The following is a 13,892-nucleotide window of genomic DNA, read 5'->3' on the forward strand; positions in this document are numbered from 1 at the left end:
GCTATAATATTCAGACATGTGTATTTAAGTCACATGACTATCACAATGAGAGTATTCCGATTAATGTTTTAATTAAGTTATTACTTATCGTTATCAGTGGCGTATATAGAAAAAATATTTTGGGGGGGGGGCTGAAATACCGGGGGGTCTGGGGGGTATGGAAAGCCCCCAGTAGAAGGGGGTCCGGGGGTCCTCCCCCGGGAAAATTTTGCCAATTTAAGTCTTTAAAAACACAGGTTTAAGGTTTTTGGCATGTATATAAACGCTTAAAATGGAAAGAATGAAAATCACTCTCTCGGAGAGATTTTTAAGTTTTTCATGGCGAGTTTCCTTCTTTTCGAGCAGGGTTTCACTTTTCCATTTTAGCGTTATATGTTTATATAGAAGGACCTGTATCCTTTGTATATTATTTTTGTATAAAATTAAAATTCAAAACTTAAGTGTCTGCTAGTTTGGTAGTTTTTCAGTTGTTAAAATAGAAAATAATAGAGGCTATAAAGTCCTATTTTTAAAATCTTTGGTTTAAAATAGTTGTTATACAAAGAAATATATTGTCCTACGTATCTAAAACACAACACCACAATATTATAAGTTTGAAACTAATAAATGTTGACTATATACTATATTTATTTTAGCAATTGAATTGTTATTTTAGTTTTTTTTTAATTTTACCTTAATGAAATCAGAAAATAGTAATTTCAGTATGCACACAATTCAAATATTTATATCGTTTAAAAAACTAAAATCTCAAACAGCCTTCCAAGCTACAATAACCAGTTATTGTAGGCCTACTTTATGAACTGTTACAAGGGAAGAAAATGAAATATAGCTAAAAGTATTCATGAAACACTGTTTATTGTCATTTTACAAAACAAAATCCAAATTTCTAGACTTCAGTGAAAATTGTTTTAAAACTTCCTCATCAGTTATGGTAATGTCTCTATGAATAGATAAAAGTGCAAGACCATTCAACCTGTTTTTCCGAAGTTGTGTTTCTCAGATACGTTTTAAGTCTTCGGAGAGATGAAAAGCTCCTTTCTGCAGAAGCCACTGAAACGGGTAAAACCGCTAACAATTTCAAAATATTAAACATGTTTGGGAAATAGTCTTTATCACATTTTTTCAAGAGCAGAAATTGCAGTTTTTGGCAAAACTTTCTTTTTCTTCACGATTCCACTTTTGTTTCCACAGTAGAAATTCACTTCGTACCTCATCTCTGAAAGATAGATCTTTTCATAAAACGTCAGGGCAGGTTCCAGGGATGAAAATTCCGTTTTAATGCAGTGCTCAGGAAGAACATTCTGTAGTGAGTCGATTACTTCCCTGTGGTTTTTTAAAACGCTCCTGAATCAGTGAACAGCAGGAAATCGTCAAGGTATGGGTATATACACTACACGCCGGGTAGTATTTCTTCCACGTTTGTATAAGGAGTATTGCAGCGATTAGTTTGCTTGCGACATGTACGGGGGGGGTTTTCCTCTTTGATACCTAATTTGTCAGTGCTTACTTTTAGCTCACTGAACAAAGCCTGGAATGTCTCTTCTGCTTTGCTTCGCCTTTCCTTTACTAGTTCCAATACATTGAAATCTGTTTGTTGGCTTGAGCAAGATCTATATCTTTCTTTTGGAGCATCTTCTCTGAAAGGCGGATAGTCAAAGAAAGCAAGTTGTTCAAAATAAAAAGGACATGCAAACAAACTGAAAACTGGTCACGGAGGCAATTAGTGTGTGTGCTTTTACAGAAGCTTCTGCAGTCGATTCTTCTTCAATAGTTGATAGAGCGGTTAATTATAGGCTCCAAAGCTTCTTTAAACATTATAACTGAATCGTGGCGTTGCACCCAGCGAGTCTCACACAGACATATAAGTTTTTTTCTTTTCATCTCAGGGCAGCATTCAGAAATACTTGACTTAAGTATCGCAGTTCTCTTAGCTGACTTGTGAAAGAAACTACACACCTCACTGATGACACCCATACAATTCCTTATCATAGGGATTTTTGATGCATCAGATAGACATAAGTTAAGAGAGTGAGAGGAACAATGTGTGTATATGGCTGAGGGTACTTTTTCACTTATGTATGCTTGTACCCCTCTGAACTGGCCACTCATGACAGAAGCCCCATCATATCCTTGACCACGTAAATTGTTTAAATCAAGTCCAAGACTGGTTAGACTTGACATTAATGTATTGGCTTAAACTTGACCTGTTACATCATACACGGGTACAAAAGCCAGAAAATCTTCCCTAATTTTAAACAATTCCTCGTCAACATATCGGACACAGAGGGAAAAATTGTTCAATTTGGCTAAATGTCTGTTGTCTCATCTGCTAATACTGAATAAAATACAGATTTTCTCACGTTGGATACAATTTTTGACTGTATTTGGGAACCAAAAATACCTATATATTTCATTTTGGATAACAGAACTAGTATACATAGTTTTGCCACCACCAGTTTCTAGCTGTGTTTTAAGATTATTGTCCCCGTAATTTAGCCCTGTACCTTAATAAAGAGCGAAAATTACCATCATTTTGTATAGGCCTCGTCAAGATCCACTCTTCCACCATCACGATGCCCTCTAAGAGCAATTTGTTGCCTTCCACAAAATCTAATTGTCTGGATTATCGGTATAATTCTATTTTTGTTTTCCTGAAACATTCATTTTTCTCTGCATGTTGATACTGTTTATCACACTTTCTGTTTTTCCATGTACTAAGGATTTTACGTCTTCAGCCATTAACATTGCAGTTTTATGATATTGTTTATTTTCATGTTGCATGAAAACCTCCCTAGCTTTCTTAAGCTTTGTAGTAAGTGGTTTTGATACTAATACTCCTAAACTCTGATGGTTTCCTTTCCCACCTGTGTTGTGTGAGAAAAAAAACACAATATTTTACACAGGCCCCTTCCTTTGCTTCCGAATAAGCTAACCATTTTGAAGTCTTCCAACCACTTATATTGAAAACTTCTGTTATTTTCAACTTTAGGAAATTCGTAACTACGTTGAGGCTTCCAACAGTTCTCAATAATTGAAATTTTCTCTTCATTTTGAAGTGAAAAAAGGAAGTTGAGGCGAGCAGTAATGACCAATATCATTGATATTGTGAACTAACAAAGTGTGATTACTCTCGTTAAGGTTATGTTCAATTTCACCTGTGTGATCCTTGATCTCAACAACGCTGCCAGTTGATGTAGCACAAGTGGAGGGACTCGGTGTTATTTCAAACGATGTCTGCTCGTCGATCTCAGACGAAACACGTTTTTTCTTCACGAAAAAAGCTTGAATCGAACTCTGTCTCTTCATTTTTAAATGTTTTAATGTAGCCTATGTACTTCACACGTAAACTGTCAACTATAAAGTAATCAGATCATGTTTTAAATAACGCGACAACAAAAACATATCACTTGATAACAGTCACTACAATCACAGCACATATGCATACAGCACTTAAAATGTCACCACGGGTGATACGCACTAGACAACAGCAGACAATGGCGTGGTAGTGCGGAATGAGGTCAGGTGTGGTGGGTGGGAGTGGGTGGGGGGTTGTAGGAGGAGGAGGGTTGCTAGGCAGCGGGGGCCGCGGCGACACACGTCATCGTCATATACGCATGCCTGGCGCTGGCACTACACGAGCGGCCGACGCGACAGTCAGGAGCGTCAGGCTACCTCGCACTCTTTACAGTTGCAACGCTTATTTGCATGCTTACAAAATATTAGTAATTTCAACCTCTGAAAAAAATAAATATTGAATATTGTTAGGAATCATAATGTATTCTTAAAAATTCCACTATAAACTATAATACTAATGTAGTCGAAAGTATAGAAGCACAGCTTATTGAAAATAAAAATAAATTATCGTATATAAGTTATAATATTTTTTTTGTGTTTCAAATTTCGGGGGGGGCTCGAGCCCCCTGAGCCCCCCCCCCTTATATACGCCCTTGATCGTTATGTAACCAAATAAAGAAAATAGGGATGTGTTAAACTAAAATCAAATAAAACCGATATCCCAAAAATTAATAATAGCGTATGAGAATAAATTATTTGAAATAAAATAATATATATTTTAGTTTAAAACCTACTTAAAGTAAATCTTCTTTAACTATCGGAACATTACAAAGATATAACTAAATGAAAAAGGAATTCATTTCTCATTAAATTGTGCATAAAATTATATTCAAAACACATTTTAGTAAAACTCTCATGAATGTAGAAAATTATATAAACCAAACCAAATTCAACATGAACCCAAAGATTTACTGGACCAAATAAACGTACCATGCGTTGATCTTTAATTATCAAGTAAATAAAGATTTATAAATTTTATTAAATACCGCAAATCCTTAACAGATTTTACAACAGTCGCCGGTGAGTCGACTCCTGCTGCCTTTCTGATTAAGATGCGACAATCTCGCGTCCAGGCGAATGCAATCTTATCCCCCTTTCCGAGGATCATCTTGTTGTAGGGGGTGCGGTGGTCGTTTATATAGAACCTTGTTGTCGGCCAGCTTCTATAGAGATTCGTAGCAATTATATCTCGACGATGTTCCTAGGCAGCGCGCATCCTTTCCACCTTATAGTCTCGGGACACGAGCCGCATAATGATTGTGGGTTGCGCCGTTCCTGTGACTGTGGTGACCAATGTAAAGCAGAGATATCTCCTCGGCAAAAGCGAACATTCAGACACTTGGTTAGAAACTCGATTATCGCGTAGACTTCTTCTTCCTTCGAGTATAGAACTCCAACACGTTTCTCTTCGGGAATATTGTTCAAGGTCTTGCATCTTCTGTTTTACTTCCATCATCTCCTCCCTCAAAGCAGTGTTGGACTAAGTGATTCGAACAAATGCCAACTTCCTGGTCTCATTTTCAGAAACCTATACACTCAGGCTAAACCGCATGGTTTCAATTGTTGCACCATCATTTGGTTGGGGTTTTACTCTCCACGTTCGCGTTAACGTCATGGATTTGCGCAACTCAGAGTTTTACCCAAGTCATTAATAGTACTCAATATGACGCAAGTCTTGGCATCGCTGTCACTCGCTGTCGAACCCGTCCCCACCCTACACGTGTCACACTTCCAGGCGGCTTTGCGTTGGACACTCCATTTTTTAAAGTTTTCTATATTGTGTAAACTCCAGTGCCAGTTGGGTGAAATGATTCTTTACATTTCATACATACCAACACATCTTTAATATTATAGATAACAGGATACCATTTTTCAAAACAATTGAAACTGCGGAAAAAATATATCAATAGTTTAATGCAGACACGGTACGGACGGCAGGGACAGGCTGTCTCCGGCAGATCAGATAACCACAGACGGACGGCTTACTAAATAACGAATCAATTTCAATGAGTTGAAATTCATGTTGTACTGCGTTGAGATAGAAGCTCTAGTTTCCACTGTTCTTCTTCTTTTATCAAGACCTTTCACATAATGAGTACATTTAGAAATTTTAAGCCAAATGGATCTTTAAATTTTAAAATTATTAAGTCACCCCTCCCCCTAAAAATTGTTGAAATAGGCAAAGTGTAAAGTGACCAAAAAGTTCACTTCTATTTCCTAGAAAGGTGTCCCGAGTTCCATCCTTCTATCTCTATCAATCAAAAACTAAACAGGGTGTATCCATACTTTTAACTCACACTGTGGTAGGCACTATTAAATGGTAGGCACTAATACTTTTAAATTAAAGCAGGGTTTTTTATTAAACAAAAAATAATAGTTATCTGGGTTTTTATTTCACTGTAAATAATTTGTTGTAAACTATAATTGCATTTTAAGTACTTCAACTAATTTTTAATATATTTTTCATTTATTATAATACGAGTATAAAGTTAAAGGACTCTGTGATTATTCATTTGGGTATGCTATTTTCGAGACTAGTAATACAATGTACTATTTCACCAATCTGTGCTGTAAGTAGCTATTGTTGATAGAAGTTGTGAGTAACAAAAGTAGTATTTTTCCTGTCTAGATTGGGAAAAACCAGATGGTTATTTTCCCCTAGGCTACTAGTAATGGCCTCATCATTCAAAACCAGTTTTGTACTCGTATTATCCTGTTGCTAATTAGTATTAGCATTAGTAATTAATTATTAGTACTCAGTACTAATTAGTACATATGAAATCAGCGTAATGATCTGTTCTTAGGTAAAAACAATTTAATCGTTGTTGTTTAAAAATTAAATTTTGTTCACAATTCATACATGTTGGCTTTGTGCCAGCGACTTCTATTTCTGTCTGGTAGCACGATATCACGAGAATGAAGCTTATTTCAATACAGGACTTCGATGATATTGCATGCTACTCACTCCATAGGATTTGTGTGAGCGTTAGAAAACATTTTTCAGTTCATCTTATGGGTAACCATGATGGCAACGAGAATGTGGTAGAATAAATACATCTGTAAAAACACATTGAGTTCAACACATATGACATATAACATGTGACGTACGTAGCCTAATTAACCGCAAGACATATCGAGAAGAATTCATATCTAGACATTACATTTTGCATTAAACTTCATTTCTACATGAACAAAACGAGTTCTATGATGGTTATATCCATCCATAGGATTTTACTGAGCTTCGGTGAAGTCTATCACTCGGTAAGCTGGTAGAATTTCTCTTTTGTTTACCTTTCCAATGTAAAAATTTCATTTCAGTACGGCTGTATGGAGTGTCTCTCCGGACATCTAAACAATTTAAAGTGCGCTATAAATATTTTGCATCGAACCATATCATAGTCAATCCGCTACACGTGGTGTAGAATAACAATCTTACCACTCGTACATTGCTTGTAGTAGTATGTTTTGATCTTATTATCAAACTGATTAATAATAAGCTTAATAGAGCCAAACTGAACACAACTACCGTCTGCAGTACTTGAGAGTCATGTTAGACCGATATCTCACATTGATAGGTCACATTTATAAAACAGCAGCAAACGAGAGAAACAGAGTTAATTTCGTACAGAACATTGCAGTACCGTCTTGGTTCTGCAAGTTCTGCGTACTTCTGCATTGACTCTGGTGCATCCCACTGCTGAATACTATGCTCCTGTGTGGCTGAACAGTGCTCATGTACGAGAGGTCGGCGTACAGCTTAATGGCCATGAGTGGATTCTCAGGCCAACCTCCTTCCCTAGCTGTTTAACGTTCGCCTGAGATTCGGCGTAAAAAGGCATTACTCCGGGAGTATATTAACATCTTATCTCCCCACATCTACTCATTATGCAACATTTTCCCTCTTACGAAAGTTGAGAAACCCTATTTTGCGCTCAGCTTTCCAGTTGATTGTAAATGAGCTTGTACCTGAACCCAGCTGGAGAACATGCTAAGAAATCTTCGAAGTTCGCAATAATTACTTAGTTTTGGACTCCACAAAAGCAGTAGATGGGGTGAAACTTTGGAAAAAGACTGGACGTTACTGACTCGATTTAATGAAGTGTTGCGCAGATGCAGCTTGTGAAAGTAAAAATGGGGAATATCAGAAGACCCGATGTATGATTGTGGTACAACAGACAGGTAAGACGCGACTCAAACTATGGAAAACAGTTAGTTATCGCTCTTTACGGATATATCCGAAAAGTTTGGCTGGATTTATAAGTTGAGAAAAGCAGTGCTTGAATGGCTGAAAATGTTGGGCGGCTTTGTGAGGAAGATCAGACAAATCTGTTACAGTATTACATTTACCACAAGTTATCAGCAAGAGAACGATTGCAATTGACCCTTGTACGACAAGGGTCTTATAATAAACTTCTCCACTATCTCAATGACCCTGACCACATTTCAACATTAAAACATTTCTCCCCAGAAAACACGTCAATCTTCTCTTATAACCAAAATTAAATAGAAAGTCATCATAATATCGAGAATGGCTTATTCAATTTGACTAATTACTTTTGTAAAATGTTCGTTGAAACCTGACGAAGAAAAAAGTCTTATATTATATAAGGTACCTGGAGTATTCTTTAGTTCTTAAAACATTTTAGTATTTGCATTTTATCATTCAAATTTAACTGACACTAAACAGCTGTTCACATTTTCAGTTGAATGTCGTGAAAGAGGCAGAAACATGTGTTTACAATTTAAATTTTAGAACAGCGTTTGACCAATAGTGATTACGATATCAGAGATAAAGTTAATATCTAAATTTAATTCCACATTGTGCCAGTGATGAATTTAAATCAAACAATGCATTGCAAAAACTATTTAAACACTTTTATAAAATCAACCCTAATGAACAAGCTGTGAATGTTTCACTTCAGGTACTCGATAATGGTGGGCTTCCTTGGCACTGTTATATGGCGGTTTAGCAGTGGTTCAACAAAAAGCAGAAAAATGAGCACTAACATGCCTCAACTATACATTTATTCCCAGACTACAATCTAACAATAATAATAAATCTTTTTGCAGCAACAATTTTTACAACTTTCAAATGCCAGTTTTATAATACGGAAGGCATCGCATAAAATTTCAGGCAACCTCTCTTAGGAAGAATAAGATAGGGAAAAGCGGGTAAAGAAGGGGAGTGAAAGAGTAAAGGAAGGTTGATAGACATTAGACAGATATGAAAAAAAGATGTGAGATATCACTGGAATTTCTAGTGTCGGAAATGTCGGAGGTTAGCCACCGGGCAGCACTCCGACAAGCAGTACAAAGGTTTGAGATCTCATTAGATAAAAATAATCTAAAATTGTAATGGATATACAATGTACTTAAACCCTACAACATGTGGCAATGAACTGACATTAAAAATTATCATACCGTGTGGTATACCAAAATCTGGAAATCCTGAATTAACCCAGGCGTTGTCATTGCATAGAAATAAAGAACGCAAATATACCTCACCGGCAAAAATGAAACACTATCCATCGAAAGTGAACACACACCTTTTTTAGTAGCAGTCCTTATCCGCAATTTATAGGTTATAATATATGTTATGTATGTTGTACATGTTTATATATACAATTTTTAACTTTGAGGTGGAGGGTAGATTTTAATCATTGAAAGATATTGTTATACATTTTGTAGAATGTAAGTCGTAAATGTCCAAAATCCTATCATCCTTCCTTGAATTGGCCATTATTTTTGCTTCCGAGACGTTAGGGAGTGTCTCACTGATGACAGTGTTCTAGGTGAAACTTGTCTTGAAGTTATTTGTTAATATTATCATGGAACATCAACACAGGGTTGTAATATCATTACTAAAACATAAATGGAATAGAATATTTTTTTATAGTTCTTCGTCTTGTATTCTAAGTGAGAAATAGCCAGTCTTCATTAGTAGCCCCAATGTTGTTAACTGGCTGTAGCTTATAAAAGTGGTATTCTGGAACTATAATAATGGTATATTAAAAAATGGATGGTTGCCTGTAAAGTCGGTTTTACGGGCGAAGATTTTACGTTACAACGTCTTTTTCTCGGTAGAATATTTATTGATATGAATATTATTAAATTGCATAATAGGAACAAGGAATTGAATGAAAATAAGAATTGCACAAATTTTAACTATAGAAATATATTTTGTTTACTAAAACATTGTACATAATTTGAAATTAATTAAAATTTGTTATTGTAAATGGTAAAGTTGAATAAAACATTTACTAAAATTGGAATTTGAAATTCTTGCTAAACACAGTTAAATTCTAACTCCGCGCGTGGTGATTGGTCGGTTTAGTTCGTTTGTTTGGTCGCACTGTTATGACAGGTTAGAGGTTATAATTTGTTATTTTAAATGTTTGACTAGCAATACGCGCTGTTTCTTCTCAATCGACTGAATTACGATTGATTGCAGAGTGATTTAAACTAATAATTTACTTAACACTATCAACATTTGTCAATAGTATGACATAACCTATAAACTCAGTTTCTCAACTTTTGTGTCAATCTAACAATTAATCAATCAATCATAGTTTACGATAATGAAATATCAGTGTACAATTATTTACCCTTATTGTTGTAGTTGTTGTAAATGACGAATCTAAGCACTCCACATTTTCACGAATAAACATAGTTATCTGCTTTATCCCGTGCGGCGGACCCACAGTTATCTGCTTTATCCCGTGCGGATCCCGTGCGGCGGACCCACTGGACGGGCATCGTAACGTTACCGGGCGTTACACTTTTTCATGAGTGACTCCGAGCCGCAACCTAATTTAAGACGTTGTCACGTCAAAATTACCGTTTGTAAAAGGAAGACATTTTGAGGAGGTAATGGGCTATTAATATGAGATTAAACTAGACAATAGTACCAAATGTGTATCCTTTGCTTTCAATTTTGTGTACATGTGGTCAATCTTTGTATGAAAAATAAATAACATACCCACATGAACAATGCAGTATGTTGTCTTTCTGTTTTTTTGCAGCATATAGATAGTAAAACATATCAAGCTTCATGATTGTAGTTGGAATGTCAACGTACTGTTAGCTTGAAATTAACAAGTTTATGACATAGGCCTACACCCGTTTTATTGGCGGAATGACTGTTGCCCTTTATAAAACCCTTCGGTTATCTACAATTATAAAGGTAGAATAATAGTGGGATTTCACCATGTGTAATAACACACTATCTTATCACATGACATTGGAAGTAATCAAGTTTTCCAGTCAACTGTTGTGGTTAAAATACGCTCATTGTTTGCGGAACATGACAATATTGTAATATTGAACCGTTGGATAGAGTATATCCTCGTATTAACTGGGTACGTTTGGAAAAAGTCTCAATATATTGGAAAACACTGATTGTTCTGTTAAATAAGAAATTTGCTTCACAATTATTCCAAAGTGGCCTTATACAGTATATCCCACAAGAAAATATACGTGCTGTCAATTTCTACTAAATTTGTTGGCTGATAAGTATAAAACTAGTTTCTAAATATATTCAGTTTACTTTGATTAATTAATTAGAAACGTAATGATATTTTTTTCATTTAAAGAATACATTCCGTTAGTCCATTTCCTTGTTTGTCTGTGAAGTACACATTTTGAAATCGATTTTAAACTAACTTCGCGAAGACCTATAGATTTCAAATTATGAAAATAGCTCAGAACCTAACTCAGATGTTAATGCAATAATATACAATAATAATAATATTCCTACTTTTAAGTCAATATGTAATTATAAAATTTGCATTGGTATTGTTACTATCTAGTAACGATACAACTCAGAATAAACAAATATACAAGGTGAGTTTTAAGTCCCTTCCCCCCTATTTTTTTTTTAAACCGTATAAGTTAGGAGGTTTAAACTCCGTACATATTCGTTAGACCTAAATATCTTCTTTTTCATGGGTTCATTGACTCTCCACCTCCAATGGGGGACGGTCCACGAGGAGTAAGCCGAGATTCTTAAATATAAGCATAGGTTGATATGCACATCAAATTAAAGGTCTCTGTAAGTAAAATACAATGCCGCAAACCGGACCTCAAAAGGTTCATCCTAATGAAAATTACAGGGTGTTAAAATGTACAAAATAGTAATGTGCTATTATCTGCGTTTTTTATCGCGCAACTTTTTAAAAGTTCATTTCAAAACAATTTTTCTATTGCTGTTTATTCTTTAAAAGAAACTTTATTTTGTTGTGTTTAATGACTTTAAGGGATCACTGGAAGTCCGATTGTAGCACCGTTTCCAGCGTTAAAAGGCAATGTTAAACGACACATCACATGACCGACTTCTTATTAAATCCTTTAGTTAACTCCTAGATCTCGGACTTCCAGTGATCCCTTAAAATCATTAAACACAACAAAATAAAGTTTCTTTTAAAGAATAAGCAGCAATAGAAAAATTGTTTTGAAATGAACTTTTAAAAAGTTGCGCGATAAAACGCAGATAATAGCACATTACTATTTTGTACATTTTAACACCCTGTAATTTTCATTAGGATGAACCTTTTGAGGTCCGGTTTGCGGCATTGTATTCTACTTACAGAGACCTTTAATTTGATGTGCATATCAACCTATGCTTACATTTAAGAATCTCGGCTTACTCCTCGTGGACCGTCCCCCATTGGAGGTGGAGAGTCAATGAACCCATGAAAAAGAAGATATTTAGGTCTAACGAATATGTTCGTAGTTTAAACCTCCTAACTTATACGGTTTAAAAAAAAAATAGGGGGGAAGTGACTTAAAACTCACCCTGTATAAAGAAACTGAGTTAATGTTATGTAAGAGTTAATTTACTTTGTTGGTGTTTCTTATAATCAAAAATAAACTGGCACTAAACAGCTGCTCAAACCTTCAGTTTTATATCGACAAATTGGCTGAAACATCTGTTTACATTTAAATTTGATCAAATATTAAGTAAACAGTGATTGATCAGCTGTAATGTAATGCAGATAGTAAATATGAAGTTAATATTATATAGATTGTAATACAGATAAATACTCTAATGCATTTTAAATATTATTTAAACACTGTTATGTAACCAACCTTAATGAACAAAGTTGTGAATGTACTTTAAATTGGTAAAATGTCACATAAGGTACTTTAAATTGGTGGGCTTCCTTGACATTGTAATATTGCATTTTAACAGTGGCTTATGGAAAACAGAGAAATGAACTCTAATATGCCTCAACGATTCATTGTTTCCTTAGCTACAGTCCAAAAAGCAAGACAGGTATAACGCAAAACTTTAAAAACGATTAAAGTTTAATGTTGCATAACCTTATAAGGATTTCCCCCTTATACCGAAAGTACATAAGAAGTATGTAGGACTTCCCCCTAGGTCGTAATAGGCTTTTCAGTCCTACTCACTGTGTTAGACACTGATACTATTTACCATAAACTTAAATAATATCTACCTGATGTATGCCTACTTACGTATTAACATTTTTATAGGACTCCCATCATATTAGATCATAATTGCTTTTACTAAGTAATATAAGGATTCCGGTTCTAAAGATTGCGTGCGAAGCCGGGGGTAACAGCTAGTATATTATTAAATATGTTAAAAGTTACACCATGAAAATTCTTAAATCCTACAAACCGATATATATATACTTTATAAATATCCAATTTTATATAATACTACTTAATAGCTATTCCATCCAGGGTTAAAGTAATGAGGTAGATAACAGTTCTTTCAAACTCAGTTTAAAAGCGATTAAAAATAATGTACTTGACAAACCAGAAAGCGATTACATAAAACAAATTTGCTTATAAAACAAACCTTACATGAAATGTATACATTATTCACCCCATTATCGCCAATCCCAGTTAACAAATCAAAATATAAAAATTTGAACGACTTTTGCCGTTTCGCTTAATATGAACACAACAAATGTACGCCAAGTTAAACTGTTCCGTCGTTTATGTAACTGGTGGATATGTCTCTTAAAACGTAAAAACGACATTTTTCTGAATTTAAAAATATTCAAGGTAACTTTTCTTATATTTTGCTTCATAAAAACCTTGCGTGGATTTCAAAGAAAATTTTACAAAAGGAATTAACCGAAGTGGTCCAGTCGTTCTCAAGATTTGCGCTTAGCGACACATTTTGTGATACATTTTTAACACGCTTTTATTATTTATAAGGTAACAATGTAACATGTATTAATTAATGTAAATAAATATCAAAGATAACAATTCTTAAATATGAAATACTTATTTGGACTGAAGTCTAAAGCTTATATACAGTATCAAACAAATTTTTTAACATTTCGTTTTCAAGTACCTACGGGAAATTGATTAAATGGTTTAAACGGAAACATATTTTAAGCTATGACAAAGCTTAAAATATGTTTCCGTTAAAATTCGTACATCCTAATCACTATTATTGTTGTCTGTTGTCTTTGTTGTTTCTGTGTTATGAACATTCAGAATTACTATTTATCATTGAGTTCACCACTATTTTCATTTTACAAATTATGTGTATTAAACTC

This window comes from Homalodisca vitripennis, chromosome 4 (genome assembly GCF_021130785.1).
Source record: "Homalodisca vitripennis isolate AUS2020 chromosome 4, UT_GWSS_2.1, whole genome shotgun sequence".
In the NCBI taxonomy this organism is placed as follows: domain Eukaryota; kingdom Metazoa; phylum Arthropoda; class Insecta; order Hemiptera; family Cicadellidae; genus Homalodisca; species Homalodisca vitripennis.